This window comes from Typopeltis vanoorti, chromosome 3 (assembly GCF_054136105.1).
Source record: "Typopeltis vanoorti isolate ZY-2024b chromosome 3, IOZ_Tvanoo_1.0, whole genome shotgun sequence".
Taxonomy (NCBI): Eukaryota; Metazoa; Arthropoda; class Arachnida; order Uropygi; family Thelyphonidae; genus Typopeltis; species Typopeltis vanoorti.
Window position 1 is genome coordinate 101,694,285 of NC_143551.1, and position 16,703 is coordinate 101,710,987.

Genomic DNA, 16,703 nt, shown 5'->3' on the forward strand with positions numbered 1-16,703 from the left:
CACATGAAGTACGAGAGTGGTCTGAAAAGTTCCTGGCCTAAAAATGAAAAAACGAATTTATAATTTCAAAATTATTTTTATTTTTCAACATAATCTCCCTTAAGACTAACACATTTATTCCAGCGCCATTATCCCATCCATGAAATGGTTCTCAGTAAGATCTGCAAAATACCCCCCTATAGCTGCAATCAACCTATTGATTCAAAGTAAAACGCTGATCAGCGAGGAAGAGTTTTAATTTTGGGAAGAGATAGAAGTCAGAAGTAGCCAAATCTGGGGAATAGGGTGGATGTTCCAACAATTCATAGTGCAGATCCCTTAATTTTCCCATTGCCAAAACACATTTGTGGGCAGGTGCATTGTCCTGATGAAAGATGATTTTTTTCTTCTGCAAACTGGGTCTTTTCTCACGAATTTTTTCATCTAGTCTGGTTAAAAGATCGAAATAATATTCCTCGGTTACTGTTTTACCCTTATCAAGATAAATAATAAACAAAATGCCTTCAACATCCCAAAACACCGATGCCATGACCTTTCCTGCTGATGGAGCCGACTTTGTCTTCTATGGTGCTGAATAACCGCCTTCTGTCCACTGTTTGGATTTTGGTCAATCTGCTGTGGGTAATGGTGAATCAAAGTCTCATCTATAGTAATACATCGATGCACAAAATCAGTTTTGTTCTTGTTAAAACACTCCAAGCACTGTTCAGAGATTTTCACGTGAGTTTTTGATCTGCTATGAGCAAGAGCAACACCCATCTTGTGCAAAGCTTTTTCATTTGCAATTCTGCATGCAAAATATATCCTACACATTCTTTTGAAATGCCTATAGTCTCAGCAATTTCATGCACTTTGACTCGCCAGTTATCCAATACCATATTGTGCACTTGATCAATGATTTCTGGTGTTGTTACACTTTTTGGACGTCCTTCATGTGGATCATCTTCAAGGCTGGTATGGCCACGTTTAAATTTGTCAGCTCATTTCTTAATTGTCGAAAATGAAGCAGAAGAGTGTCCATAAACTTTTAAGAACTTCGAATGAATTTCTTTTGCCGTTAAACCTTCTTTTACAAAGAATTTTATAACTGCACGATACTCAATTTTATCCATTTCAAGGGATAGACAACACTTTTGCTTCAGACAGCTATATAAAACAAACCACTTGATAGAATGACTTGCAATTTCACATGGATGCTTATGACAGATGTACCAACTTAGAAAAAAAACACATGCCAATAGTATTGCCATCTATGGTCGAGGCCGAGAACTTTTTAGACCACCCTCGTATCTACAGAACTACACTACCCAGAAGATACCCTTAGTATGAAGTATTGTACCAAGTGTGTTTGTAAGTCTCAATCATATTACCTCATCTTTCTCCTGTTTACTAGTATCTGCAGCCTACAAATTCTCAATCTGTCTTTATAATCTGTACTCCACAATCCTGATATCATTTTTCACACTCTGCTTTGCATTCTCTCCACTGTATTAGAATCACCACAGAAACCAGGAAACCAGACCTGCATGCAATAGTCTAAGTGAGGTCTTATCAAGGCCTTGTAAAGAGGCAAAAAGGACTTTCTAATCTTTACATGTCAAGGTTCATTTCAGCATTGCCATTATTCTCTGGGTTGTATTTACAATTTTTGCTATATGACCCTTGAACTTCAATTTTCAGTCTACTAAAACTCCAAGATCTCTACCTCGCCTGTTTCTTCAAGCATAATCGCACCAATATATTATGACATTGGATATCTAATCTCACCAAAGTGTGCATGACTTTACATTTATTAAAAATGAAATGGCAGCCATTTTCACATGTTCACAATTCTCTAGCTTATTCAAATCATTCTGCAAGTACTGCATATCAGCAGCATTCCTGATTACCCTACCTATCTTTCCATCATCAGCAAATAGCTGAATGTCACGTGTAAAATCCTTCCCAGTGTCATTAATGTACAGACTGAATAACGGTGGACCAAAGACTGATCCTTGAGACATACCACTGGTTACCTCGAATCTTGAAGATCCCCCCCCCCCCACATATACCACTTTTTGATATATGTTGGTCAGCAATTCTCTTATTCATGCCAAAAGTTTATAATCCAATCCCATATTCTCCAATTTATGCAACAGTATTCCATGCTGTATTCTGTCAAAAGCCTTAGCAAAATCCAAAAGTATCATGGTGTATCCATTCTCCTTGTCTAACTCAGTGGTAGCATTATTAAAAAATGTGAGTAAGTTGCTAAAACATGACCTTCTCTTAATAAACTTATGCTGTCATTGCAAAGTAGAGATTCTCTGTCAATCCATTTCTAAATGTGAGCTGTAATCAACTTTTCCAAAATCTTCACCACCACTCCTGAGATACTGACTGCTCGATAGTTGGATACATCGGCCTTGCACCATCCTTAGGCAATGAGATTACCATACATTCTTTCCACTCCTGTGGAATCTTCACTGTTCTGAGACTCAAATTATATAGCCTAGTCAAGGGAATAGCCAGTTCATCTGAACACTCTTTTAGCATCCGTGCTGATATCCCATCAGTTCCTATTACAGAATTCTTATTCAGTTTGTGCAACAGCTCTAGTACTTCCTCCTCATATGGTGCAGAGATAGCAGGGAGTTCAATGTTGCATATACCAGGTTGATAGCTTTTAGCAAAATGGCTGCTGTTCATTAGTTGGACAATCACTTCTTCATCAGTCACCCACATACCATTTGCATTGGGTAGAGTTATTCTTTCAAATTCATTCTTTCTTTTATTTGCAGCATAATGATAAAATTGTTTTGGGTTGTCTTTAACTCGAAGAGCCAGTTTCTTTTCATATTTGCACTTAGCTTTCTGTACAGCATTTGGGACTTTTCTAACCTGCTGCTTATAATTATAGTAAATGACATTCTTATGCACACAATATTCCTTCCACATCACCTTTTTCTTACAAATTTCTTGCTTACTTAGATTACACATCCATTTTGATGCTATTCTATTTATTCTTCTAACTCTAGGGACATATCTGATATTGCATAATTTAAGTATTTTTAAAACACTTCCCATGCACTGTCGATATCCTTCCCATCCGATAACTGATACTATGGCAGAGAATCCAGAATGTCCCTCAGGTAGTCATAATTTCCTTCTTTGTAGTCTATGTAACTTTTTTCTGAATGGAACATTCATAAACTTAGTCACTTCCCAAGTGAGTCCCATGATCACTGTCACCAACTGGAGGAAGAATAGTTACGTCTTTTAATGAAATCCACTCTAACACTCTTTGACCTCAAGTTCCTTCTGTCACCACTAATGCCTACAACATGAGGTCCCAAACATATTAACCAATGCAACAAATTCTACTCCTTTGTTTCTGATACTCCTAGCATTCGTGTACAGACATAATAAATTACCTGAATGCACTTTTGCATACACTTGTCTGTGGTCTGCATGACACAGTTTGACAACTTGCAGATCTCTGTTCTTATCTAATTTCTTACTTATGCAGACATTGTTAAAAGTGCTTGATAGGTCTGAACCAGACGAACAAAGAATTGTTCTCTCTTCATAATCATTTCCATAATAATAATAATAACAACATAACAATAATAATTATATTTTATATTTCTTTGTTCCAGTTTCATAGTTCTCTTTTCTGTTCCATTTACTCTTTATTCCTAAGCTTTCTGTTGCTGTTTTGTCAGGATTTGTTTTAGGTTCTCCAATTCCTCTTCTATGAGGTCATTTTTCATTTTTTCTGACACAGAAAAAATGAAACTGTGCCTGTATCTCTGTTTATTTAACAAATTTAGAAAATCTACTACAATCTCCTTCAAAATAGTTCCCTTCTGAGTTGACACACAGCTGCATAAGATGCTGCCTACATTCAAAGCAATTCTGAGGATCATTTTCTAAAAGGTTGTTGAGGATCTCAGTTGCTTTTGCTTTCACATCTTCTACCGACAAAAAAGGGTTCCTTTGAGCACCGACCTGATCTTTGGGAAGAGAAAGAAGTTGCAGGGAGCCAGGTCTGGCGAATAGGGTGCTCAAGCACAGTGATGTTGTGATTAGCTAAAAACTGCTTCACAGACGAAGTGTTGTGGGCTGGCACGTTGTCTTGGTGCAAAATCCAACCATTTCTCCACAATTCTAGTTGTTTCCTTCTCATGCATTTATGCAATTTCATCAAGATTTCAAAGTAATACTGCTGATTTACTGCCTGGTCACTGGGAACCCACTCTGCCATTACAATATCCTGGATATCGAAGAAAACAATCAACATGGCCTTGAACTTCAAACGACTCATGCATGCTTTTTTTTTTGGTCTTGGAGATGTTGCCGACTTCACTGCATTGTCGCTTGGTTTCCAGATCATACGTAAATATCCAAGTTTCATCACAAATAATTACTGAATTCAACAAATCTGTCCAAAAGGTTCAAACACAGTTCCTTGCAATGTTATTTTTGTTCATCTGACAACACTTTTGCACAAACTTTTTTCATGTTCACCTCTTCCATTAAAATGCGCCAAACACTTTCCCTGTCCAGACAAACTTTCTCAGCTACAGCACGAACACCCAACCTTCTGTCTTTTCGAATCGCATCTTGCACTTTTTTAATGTTGTCATTGGCAATCATCATCTTTCACGCTTTCTCTGCCTTCCGAAAATCGTTTGTGCCATTCAAAAATGCATGCACGAGACATGCACTCTTTACTGTAAGACTCAGTCAATAATTGAAAAGTTTTTGTCACGGATTTCTTCAGTTTCACTAGAAACTTGATGTTTACTCGCTGTTCACTCTTGCACTCCAACATTTTCTGACTGAGAGTAAGAAAACGTCTATATTTGAACATGAATCCACTGGTACTGAGTAAAGTGATGGAGTGAGTCTTGTCTCACGGTGAATAAGAACATGCTCTATAACCATTTCTTTGTCTCACCCCTCTCACTCTCAATTCCCAAGCTATAGGGTTGGTTTCATTTTTTTTTGTGTTGGACCTCATATATCATTCGATTCTTTGGTGGTTTGTTTTTAAATCAGTGCATTTTTGATACCATTGCCCAGTATGGGTATCCTGTAATGTAGAAATTTTGTAACTTGGTTGATAGGTATTTTCCACTTCATTTATTTTTATCCATTTTGGTTTCAATCAAATTTTTGTCAATATCACATAATGATCAGAGTTTAATTCAAAGCCCCAATATGGATTGACTATATCTAGGATTGATTCAGCCAGCTTAAAAATTGTGAAAATGTAGCCAAAAACTGATTTATATCCTCTGGCTAACCATGTGTATTTATGTATTTATTTATGTTCAAATACCAAGTTCATTATTCTCATATTATGATAAATGACAAAATTTCGCAATTTTACAGAATTTTGCAGGTAGAGATAGCAAGGTAACAAAAACAGTCAACGTTTTTCTTAAGAAAAAATAAATAAAAATTAAATTAAATATATATATATATATATATATATGACAGAATGATCATTGACTCGGTTAACATACATAGTTTTATGAAAAAAATTGAATGACTAGAACCAAGATTTAATTAAAAAGGTTTTAATATAAACACACTACTAGTTTCGGCCTGTAACAGCCTTCTTCAGGTGACATTATAAAACAAAAAACACTAAACATTGAGGGTTAAAAGACTATGAACAACATAGACAGTCTTTATACATAATTAGCATTAAAACGTTGTAGTTGTATTTGAAGCTGTTCTTTCATTTGTTGCATTGTTGGGAGAGTGCGTGCTTGCTGCATCACGTGAACGCCAATACATGATTACAGCTGAATGACTATCTGGGAGGTTGTAGCTTAAGTTGTTATTTAGATGAACAGGATTGAAGATGATTTCTCTCGATTCCACAATTTTTCTCTCTATTTCGTCACTGCAACGGAAGATGTTTGTAGATTTTTCCCAGCAGACTTTGTGACTTTGGTTATCATCATTAGGATTAGCCGAGAAGAGGATATGACTTGATAATGCACTTGCTCGCTGTCTCTTGTAAGTAATGTCTCTCATGTGTTCTTCCATACGCATTTCTACAGATTTGTCTGTCTGACCGAAATAAGGAATATCGCAGTCACACACACATATATATATATATATATATCATCAGATCTATTTAAGTTTGGGTAATGAAGTAATGTTTCACAAGTTTCCTTATAAAGACATTCCATAAAAAAATCTGCTCTTATGAAGGATTTTAGTTTTATTCCAGAGCACTTTGTGTTTAGTAGAAATGGCATGCACAGCAAGTCTCCAAATGTTCGTACCCATAGTGCTTGATATTAGACTTATGTTCTTCAAAACAGACCTTCCAGACTGTCCATAATAAGATAAGCCAAAGTAGTAAGGAATTCAGTAAACACATGGAAAACCAAGTGCAAGAAGCTTGTCCTTAGGAGATGAAAAAAGAGAGAGAGATTTTTTCTAACAGGACAAAAGGCTACAAAAATGTTTACAATTTTTAAATTTTTGCAATATGCTCAGAAATTGCTTGTAGATGAGGGAGCAGAATTGGAGTGATGACTTCTTAAGCAAAACAGGCTGGATTCCATATCTGTTGAATGCTGTATCGATGAAGTTCATTGAAACTATTTGATAAAAAAAGTTGACTTAATATGTTGCAATTTTTTTTTTTTTTAAAAAAGAATTTTTTTGTTATTTGTATAATTGCTGTTCCATTTCTGTATTGAAGATGCTTGTGAAATAGGCAAAAATTTTACAATTCAATATAAAGATTTTTCAAGTGAGTTTCTGTTTTGTATTATTATTGTTAGTATGCCTACTCATGGTATTTTAAAACAATTAAAACAAACTGTAGAATTATCTCCATGTGTGTGTGTGTGTGATAATTATCCATTTAAGACTGATAGAGACTAGTTTGCTATACTTAAGAAATACAATGAATGATATATATTTTTGTTCATAAACAAGTTTTATGTTCTAAATGCACACAAATATGTCAGGTAATAAAAAAAATCGGTGGCAAAAACAGTAGTTAAGTGTTCATATGATGATATGAAAGTTGAACTGTTGAGTAAATGTTTTCATTGTTAGATGGTGTTTAGCACAGTATTTATTATTACAAAATTATGTTGGCTATTATATTGTATTATTACTCCAATATCTATTATATTGGAGTAATAACTCATTTAAAATAAAATAATTTCTGAATGTTATGTCATTCATATTAAAATCACTCATCAATTGGAAAACACACACACACACAGATGGTGTTCAGCACAGTATTTATTATTACAAAATTATGTTGGCTACTATTATATTGGAGTAATAACTAATTTAAAATAAAATAATTTCTGAATCTTTTGTCATTCAGATTAAAATCAATCATCAATTGGAACACACACACAAAGAGACACCAGCTACATTATAAATTGCTACAGTTTTTGGCCAATTGCTGAACCTTAAGACCTCTGGAAAGGAAATAAATAAATAAATAAATAAATAAATAAATATATATATATATATATATATATATAAAACAAGAGAAATACACATAAAAAAACACACATGCATATCGATCAACAGAAAACTAGCTGAAGTTTTATTCTTTATAATCCTTATTTTTGGTGGCTAGAGAACAATTAAGGCTAATGATTTGATGCTGACAGCAGTCCATAGTCTTGTTGCGTATTCAGTATTCCAAGTAAGGATTCAACTGTTTAGTCAGAATCCTTGTCAAGAGTTAGGGATTGTAACCTACAGCACTTACTCATCTGATATGGGACCTGGTTGGCTAGAGTTATATTACTTTGCAACTATTATTTTCCACTTGAAAACAGATGTCAAATGAGATAAATGTGCCTGACATATGCACTTATGTGATGACAGTTATTCATGACTTATTTTTAATGGTATTAACAACAACAAACGAACTATTTTATAAAAAGATGTTATATTAACTTGTTTATATTTAATTTCAAATCAGCATCATCAGAGCGCAACACAGCATGTATATGCAACAGTAAGTCACTTACTCACTGATTTGAAATTCTGTAAAATATAAGTTAATAAAACATCTTTTTATAAAATAGTTCATTGGTGTTGTAATACCATTAAAAATAAGTCATGAGATAAATGCGGGCCATCCACAGCAAAGAATAATATAGGGGGGGGGGGGTTCTGATAAACACCTAGAACAAAAATGATATTAAAGCAACTGATATAACCACAAGAAGGATCATACGAGTATATAAGAACATAAGTTCCGTTTGTTGGATCCTACTTGTCCTTAATCTATACCTTGGATCCGACTTGTTATTTACTATGATGTTCTTAAACAAAATAGAAGGTTGCTAGTTGATTTCTAATTCAAATATAAAGAAAATTTATATTTAAAGACTGCGCCACTTTATATTTGAATTAGTTCAAGAATTGAAGATAAACCAACTCACAACTATCTCTCCTTTTAGGTGTTAATATTATATATACTGGCCGAGTATATTTAACTTACTTATTTTACCCGCTTTGGTTCGAATATTTTATGAATGGTGCAGTAAAAGAGATTCAGGCAAAATACAACTTTAGATAAACAAAAACAAACATTTAATTTTAAAATCACAAATTTTACACTCAGGATCAAATCACTAATTAAGTTATTATAAACACTTCAGCCTTTCTGATAATACTGTCATACAAACTCAGACAATGGTAAACTTGTTATCTCTAATACAGTCTTCTCACAGTTCTTTAAGTTCCAAATACAATAAAATCGCAGTAATATCTCTTTACAAGCAAACACTTTTAAATTTACACTTCAGCTAATCTTCACAATAGTTACTGTTAACATAAGGAAATTCTAGGATGAAACTCACACACTTCTCTGTACAGGAATATTAAAGGTTGGAATAATCTTACCGATAATCTTCTATCTTCATCAACTTATACACAAACACTTTTAACAATAATCGGCACTCATTAAAATAAATCTTCAAAGCATTAACTGAATTAATTCATGGTCACTATACACATAAACAAACGTTCTTGCATGAAGTACTACTGATCACTCATGAATTAAGGCAATACACAATAATTCCTTATCTTGAAGTTTAATATGCACAGTTGTTCACTCTTCCGGCATTCAATTAATTCTTTAGACACTACAATTCTAAACACAGTTAACGGTAAACCTCAATTTTTACAGCCTCTACTATTCTCTAGTTACTCGATGCTTTATTTCAAGATTCTGTGTGTCCTTGGCAGGTCGGCCCTGAAATTATATCTCACTTCAAGTATTGCTAGTCTATTTAGTAGTCACTCAGCTGTCTTCCGTAGCTATAATTATTATTCTACAACTTATTAGCTAACCGCCTCTCGACTAGTAGACTTTATTAGCTGCTTGAGTGACTTGCCGACTCGCTATTATCGCACTGTGATTCCCGAATGCCCCGATTCCAACCTAATGCTAATCCTCTCTCTGTTTCCTTATTAATAATTTCAGCGTTCATTGCTTTTTATATCCATTCTTCCCGCCTAAATTCTTCTCGTGATTTCTTTCTAAAACTCTTTTCAATAAATCTCACGTTGTGTTCCAAAATGTGCTCGCTCACTTACATACGTTTCCATGACAACAAAACAAAATATAATAAAATTGGGCTATTACATAACGTTAAACTTTACAAACAGGAATAAATAGAGAATATTTACATTTCAAATAATGTGCAGTTAAATTTTCAAATACAAGTTCTTATAATATTAACATAGTAATAATTAAAATAGCTTAATAATATTTAATACAGTCTTTTCATTATTAATACATATATCGATTAAATAATTAAATATTAGACAAAATTAAGGTAGTTATATGAATATTAATTTGTAAAATAAGTTGTTTACATTAATTAATATTTATAAGTCTAGCCTTTGTGATGGAAGATCATGTTGAATTCTGAATCAAATAATAATTACTCTAATCTCAACATAATCAGAATCCAACACCTTCATAACTCTGCTACCGGTATCTTCTTTCTTGTGGTTATATCAGTTGCTTTAATATAATTTTTTTATCAGAACTTTTCCAAATCCCCTTCACCCATATTTTTAATCCATATTCTGGATAGAGATACCCAGCGAGAACAGGAATGCAGATCACCATTACCTTTGAATGATGACAGCTAATATTAAACTAGTATCTTTAAACCAGAAATGCAGGAGAATAAGAGTCAAATGTTCTTCAGAACCTAAAAATGACAGCATTCGAGACAATTAAATTCCCAATAGCTACAGATATATTTTTACCCAGACACACATGCACAGAAAATTAAATTAAATTTTATTTTTTTATTATTATTATTTCTTTATTTTTCTTCACTTACCAAATGTCAGGCTAGGACCAATGGCTGGCTGGTCAAAGTGATTTATAATTCATTTTAGAAATTATGGACTTTACTTAGAAATTAAAATAAATAAACTATTTTAATTTCCCAAATTTCGATCTTCATATTAAGGTCATCATCTGGAGTATATACAAGGAAAAGCTGAGTTACATTTCACACAATAAGCAAAAGAAACAATGATTTGATCACTAGTTATTCTACTAGCATGACCTCTAGTGAAAAAAAAAAATACAGATAAAATTACAAATTAATTAATTATTTAGAAACTACATCAAAGCTAAATTCTATTTAAGATAACATAAGAGAAATATTCTTTCTTATAGATAGTTTTCTTACAGTAACAATGATGTCCTATTTTTAACATTACAATTGTTATATTAGATTTAAGATTCTGGATTATCTACAGTACTGTTTATAGTTAACTCTTAGGGAGAAAGGTTCTGTTAATTAATTATAAACGGACTGTAGATAATTCAGAATCCTAAATCTAATTTAACAATTGTAACGTTAAAAATATACGTAAGAAAACTATATATAAGAAAGAATGTTTTTCTCATGTTATCTTAAATAGAATTTAGCTTTGATGTAGTTCATAAATAATTAATTAATTTGTAATTTTATCTGTATTTTATTATTATTTTTTTTCACTAGAGGTCACACCAGTAGAATAACCTGTGATCAAATCATTGTTTCTTTAGCTTACTGTGTGAAATGTAACTCAGCTCATTCTCATATATACTCCAGATGATGACCTTAATATGAAGGTCGAAATGTTTGGGAAATTAAAATAGTTGTTTATAACACATTTGTAAAGTCCATAATTTCTAAAATGAATGCTGATCACCATGAAACACTAAAAGAAAGGAAATGATTTATAATTCAGTGTCTCTTTACATATTATACACTCTGAAGGATGACCTTAATATGAAAGTTGTCTGCACGGTTAGCCTAGTGGCTTTGCGCTTCGCAACCATATGCCTGGGGAAGGAGTGTCCTGGGTTCGATTCCCGTCGCTGACGTGAGGAGCTTAAGAATCTTCCTCAGTCATATCCAAGTTAGCCGGTCTTGGGTGTGGACAGCAGGTCCCTCCCCCCCAGTTTATCTGGGGTTTTTCATTCCGCAAGCAGGCAAACCGGCCCCATGAACACACACACATGGCTCTAGAGACATAAATACTTAACCCCCCCATGAGGGGGCTCAACTCGCCCTAATAGGGACGGGGGAGAAAGGGAGGAAACTCTATATGAATAAACAAAATAAATACGAAAGTTGAACTGTTGAGTAATTATTTTATTTTAAATTAAAGTTTTTACTCCAATATGGTAGAAGTTTCCATAATTTTGTCAAAACAAGTGTAGTATTGCACTTGGCTGTGTTTCATTTATACAAATGTGCACATGAATGCACAATCATCAATTTGTATATGAATAACATTGCACTAACAAATACCATTCCATATACTCTTGTATGTTCAGTACATTTAATAACTTCTATATATTATTATTATTTGAAATACATAATTTTGGTACAAAAACTATTTATAAATTGCTTAGGAGAAATAAAGAAAAAGTTGAAATCTGATTTAAATCTAACTCATAAAGCATTAAAATTCAAACAAAAAATGCTTGCACTGTGATTTTAATGTTTAACTTGCTAAACACTGTACAATCCTCTGTGGCTATACAGTATCAAAATATTTCAGGATGTTACTTGAAAACTGACAAATTACTCAGGATTTAGAGAAAGATGTTGAAAGTTTATTTTTCACTTGGTTAGACTAAAATAAATTAAGTTTAATCCTTTATCCACGTGTGAGCAAACAAAGTTTGTGCCTGAAAATATTTTCAGGACTTTGGTAAGGTAGTACAAAATCGGGCAATTCGTAGCAAAGGTGGACCAAAGTTTCATAATTACAGTTTGTTATTAATGGATGTTTATCTTATTGTTTGCCATTCTAAAACGTTTTTTGATCTGAGGGGAAAAAATGCCATTATGTACATGGAAAATGATTGCTATCAATTACTGTAGGTAAATCTTGTATCGATCTAGAAAAAAAAATTACAGATTTTGTTTTTTTTTAATATATCAGAACAGAGGGACACCAATCTTTATGCCCAGACTCATTGTTAAACACATCTTGACAAATTTTGATATTCAATATTTAGATATTCAATTAGCTTTTTACTTTATGCAGGTGATGTAATAAAAACCTAAATAAAAACAGTGCAAGTCTTCAGGATTCTATGGCCAGGTTAAATAAGTGCTGTAACAAATTTGGTATGAAAACATGTAATAATAAAAAAAAAAGATCGAGGTTCATTTGGAAATATGGTTGTAGCAACTCACACTACGAGGCTAGTGCATTATGTCTGTTAATTGTGTGTGTTCTAATGACTGGTTTGCCAGTTTTGCTGGATTACAAACCCAAATTTCCAACAGGAGAAACTCTGCTACTCCTTAATGAGACCAGTTAACTCGTCTTTAGTTGGAAAGCCCTGATAAAGGTTCTTCATGCAACAATAAAGATAAAAATGTGAAAATATACATTTTCAAGTTTTTATCTTATAAATTTATTCAAATGGTTTCAAGAGCCACTTGAATCAACTTGCTCTTGGAGTTATTTAAATAAATTTATAAGAGAAGAGACTGTATCCAAAAACACTAAATTAACAGTATACAAGATTATGTTCAAACCAGTTTTAACTTATGGATCAGAAAGTTGGGTTAGAAATAAAGCAGGATCAAACACTAGAGACACAGGTATGAGAGTTCTAAGAAAAATTAGGATATTGAACAGATTGCATCAACATCAATAGTAGTATCATATTGAAAAAGAAGATATTAGGGAAAACATTCACAATGTTAGTATTTAAAGCACATGTCAAAGATTCAATAACATATCTCCAAACTCAAATGGAATAAGAATGCTCTAGTTTTATACAGACAACACATTTCGAATAAATAATACTTTCTTTAATCATCATATCTACCATAGATTATAACAAATAGAACAGTAAATCCAAGTGAAATACTGGATACATCTGCAGACATTGGAAGTGCTCATGAACTACTGATGGACAAATTTAGATTCCAACAAAATATACAAGGCTCATCCAGAAAGTAAGGTCCATTCATAATTTCCTGCCAAATAAGGAGTCGTGCATGTGTGGTAACATAGAGTGACTCATTAGCTAGCTGTTGACCATTTTACTTTCATTCCGTTATCCTTTGTTGTCATCTATGAATGATTTATAATGAGTGCAGTGATAAAAAAAATCCTGCTAGTTGCAAACTTTGTGATGTGATACATTTTTATTGGCAGGAAACAACACTGCTGCAGAAATACATTGACAACTGTGTAAGCTTTACAAGCCTAATATAATGAGTGAACAGTAGGGTTAGCCAATCATGTCATTTGTTTAAATAAGGGCACAACAATGTTCGCGATAAAGAGGGTGGTGGCCAGCCAAATGTCGTGACAGACAATCTGGTAGAACCAGTGAACATGAAAATTAATTGTGGTTGCTACCTGAAGAAAATGAATGAGCAATATCCCTTTTCAGTCTCTGAAGACAGTGGCCATAATTTTTTTTGACCAATGGTGCCTGTTTGAATTTTTTTTTGCTTTTGGAGATGATGAATGGCAGAACTGCATTTCATTTTGTTCATCCTTCATCTGTGCCCACTATATCACCATTGTATGTGCTTCTTTGTTTTTAATTTCCATATTTTTTATCTTTATTCTATTCCCTTCTGTAAAAGGCCCATGCATTTTTTAATCAAACTGATGGTCTTTAAACTCTTCTTAAATTCATTATTTTAAGAGTTCTTTTTATATTTTTTAATTTTATATTTCCCAATGTTGTTGCTTCAAAAATTTTAAGGTAAATGTAAGGATCCAAAGGTATGTCAAAAATCACTTTTCATATAATTTCTTTTTCCTTTTATATATATATATATATATATATATATATATAAAAGGTTTAATGACTATTACCGAGAGAAAAGATGACAAGATATATTTAAAAAAAGATACTACTAGTTTACTAGTTTCGTTACATGAACATCCTCAGGTATCACATTCAAAGAAGTATATAAAAAATTACAGAGACTTAAAATTGTACTAACAGAACAAGTATAAAAAACAGTAGCGTGTTTGAAAAAAATGCACTGTTAGTACAATTTTAAGTCTCTGTAATTTTTTATATACTTCTTTGAATGTGATACCTGAGGATGTTCATGTAACGAAACTAGTAAACTAGTAGTATCTTTTTTTTAAATATATCTTGTCATCTTTTCTCTCGGTAATAGTCATTAAACCTTTTTCATAATATTCCAACCGAGTAAAAATGAATTTTGAAAAAAAAAATATATATATACAGGGTGTTCGGGATAAATTTGACAGTTTCGTAAGGAAAAAGAAAATCTTCTTTGTATCTATTAAATTTAATGAATTGACAAAAAAACATTACAGGCAGAGTTAATTACAATACTATCAACAAGATTTACTCAAAATAACCACCATTAGCATCGATCACAGCTTCAATTCTGCTTCGGAACCTCGAACAAGCTGATGCTACAGTCTCCCTGGGAAGGGCTGCAAAAACTGTTTTAATTTTATCCATTAACTGGGCTTTTGTATTACTGGAAGTGCGATTGGTGTCTTTTTCAACTGCGCCCCATACAAAATAATCCATGGGGTTAAGGTCTGGGGAGTTTGGAGGCCAAACATTTGGACTGGTGAAGTCGTAGAAATTTTCAGACAACCATTTTTGACTTTTCCCAGAGGTGTGGCAAGGGGCCGAATCCTGCTGCCATACATACGGCCTACCATTGGCTACCCTTGTTATCCAGGGCTTGACTACAGTTAGCAACTCCACGAACAAAGCCCGAATTCCAATGCCAGGGTTCTTCAACACCTGTTCCTGCAGATTTGCGAGGAATTCTGCTGTACGAACGCAATCAGATCATCTGCTAGGGATCTTTCTTCTTGCTACATCCTCGTAGTCACCATTGCAAGTCTCTAGTTCATGCCTGATTGTTTTTACTGTATTCAGGGAGCATTGGGCAGCGGTCGTAATATCCTTATTTTGATGGCGGGCACGAATCATCATGATACAAGTTATTCTCTTCCATGATTCAGGTGGGTTCCAGCTATCCATCCTTTCTGACATCTTGTATATGAATGAAGAAGGGTCCAAACTTTTAAATGAAGAGAAGTGTGTGTTAATACATGTAACTTACGGAAAAATATAATTAATTATAAATATGTCAAATTTATCCCGAACACCCTGTATATATATATATTAATTAGTTTCAATGACTGATACCGAGAGATAAAGAGGTGACATGGTTTATTTAAAAAGATACTACTAGTTTACTAGTTTCGTTGAATGGATCAACTTCTTCAGGTATCACAATCAAAGAAATATACAAAAAATAATAGACTTAAAAATTGCATTAACAGTACTAGCACAAAAGACAGTAGTACATTTTGAAAACAGTAATTCAAGCTTGAGTTCCAAATAAAAGTTGACTACGTGCTGTCACGAGTGCGCCAGTATTGAACAGAGGCAATGTGTGCATCAGAAAGATTGAAACTTAGGCTGTTATCGATATGGGAGGAATCTAAGGTAATTTCTCTAGATTCGACAATCTTTCTTTCAAGTTCATCATAGCACACATGGATATCAGAAGTTTGTGTCCAGTCCACAATGTGTTGGCGGACTTCATTTGAGTTAACAGAAAAAAGAATGTGGCTAGAGAGAGCGCTGGCTCTAGTCCTGTTGTAAGAAATATCTCTACGATTTTCTTCCATACATAAAAGGATGGATTTAGCAGTTTGGCCGTAGTATGGCTTTCCATAATCACATAAAATCTTGTAGACTCCCGGAAACTGAGTGGGAAGATGTTTCTCTTTAGGTTTACTAAGTATGGAGCGAAGAGAAGCAAGTTCTGAAGTTAAATTTCTTGAGAATTTTAGCTAGTTTTGGTGAAAGAGAGCTGATGTAAGGCAAAGAAATAAAGGCTCTGGGGGAAGAGGGATCTTCAGAAGCAGTTGAGTGATGGAGAGAAAGAAATTTATCAATCTTATTAGGAGAGAAACCATTATTAATAAAAGTCTTTTTAAGGAAAAGGAGTTCGTTTTCAATTTCTGTTTCTTCTGTAAGTAAAGATTTGGCCCGGTGTGTTAAGGTGGAAATCATACCAAATTTTTTGCAGAGGATGGTGATGGGAAGAAGTATGAAGGTATCTGTCAGTATGAGTAGGTTTTCTTAAAATTGAGATTTTAATACTTTCAGAATATCTGATAAGCTTCAGATCTAGAAA

At 33.4% G+C, this 16,703-nt stretch overlaps 1 protein-coding gene across 1 annotated transcript in view; it reads right to left on the reverse strand.

Annotated features, from left to right (window-relative positions):
• Window positions 1–16,703, reverse strand: part of LOC150108428 (histone lysine demethylase PHF8-like) — a 391,806-nt gene that overhangs the window by 171,535 nt on the left and 203,568 nt on the right. The gene's annotated exons all lie outside the window — the stretch shown is intronic.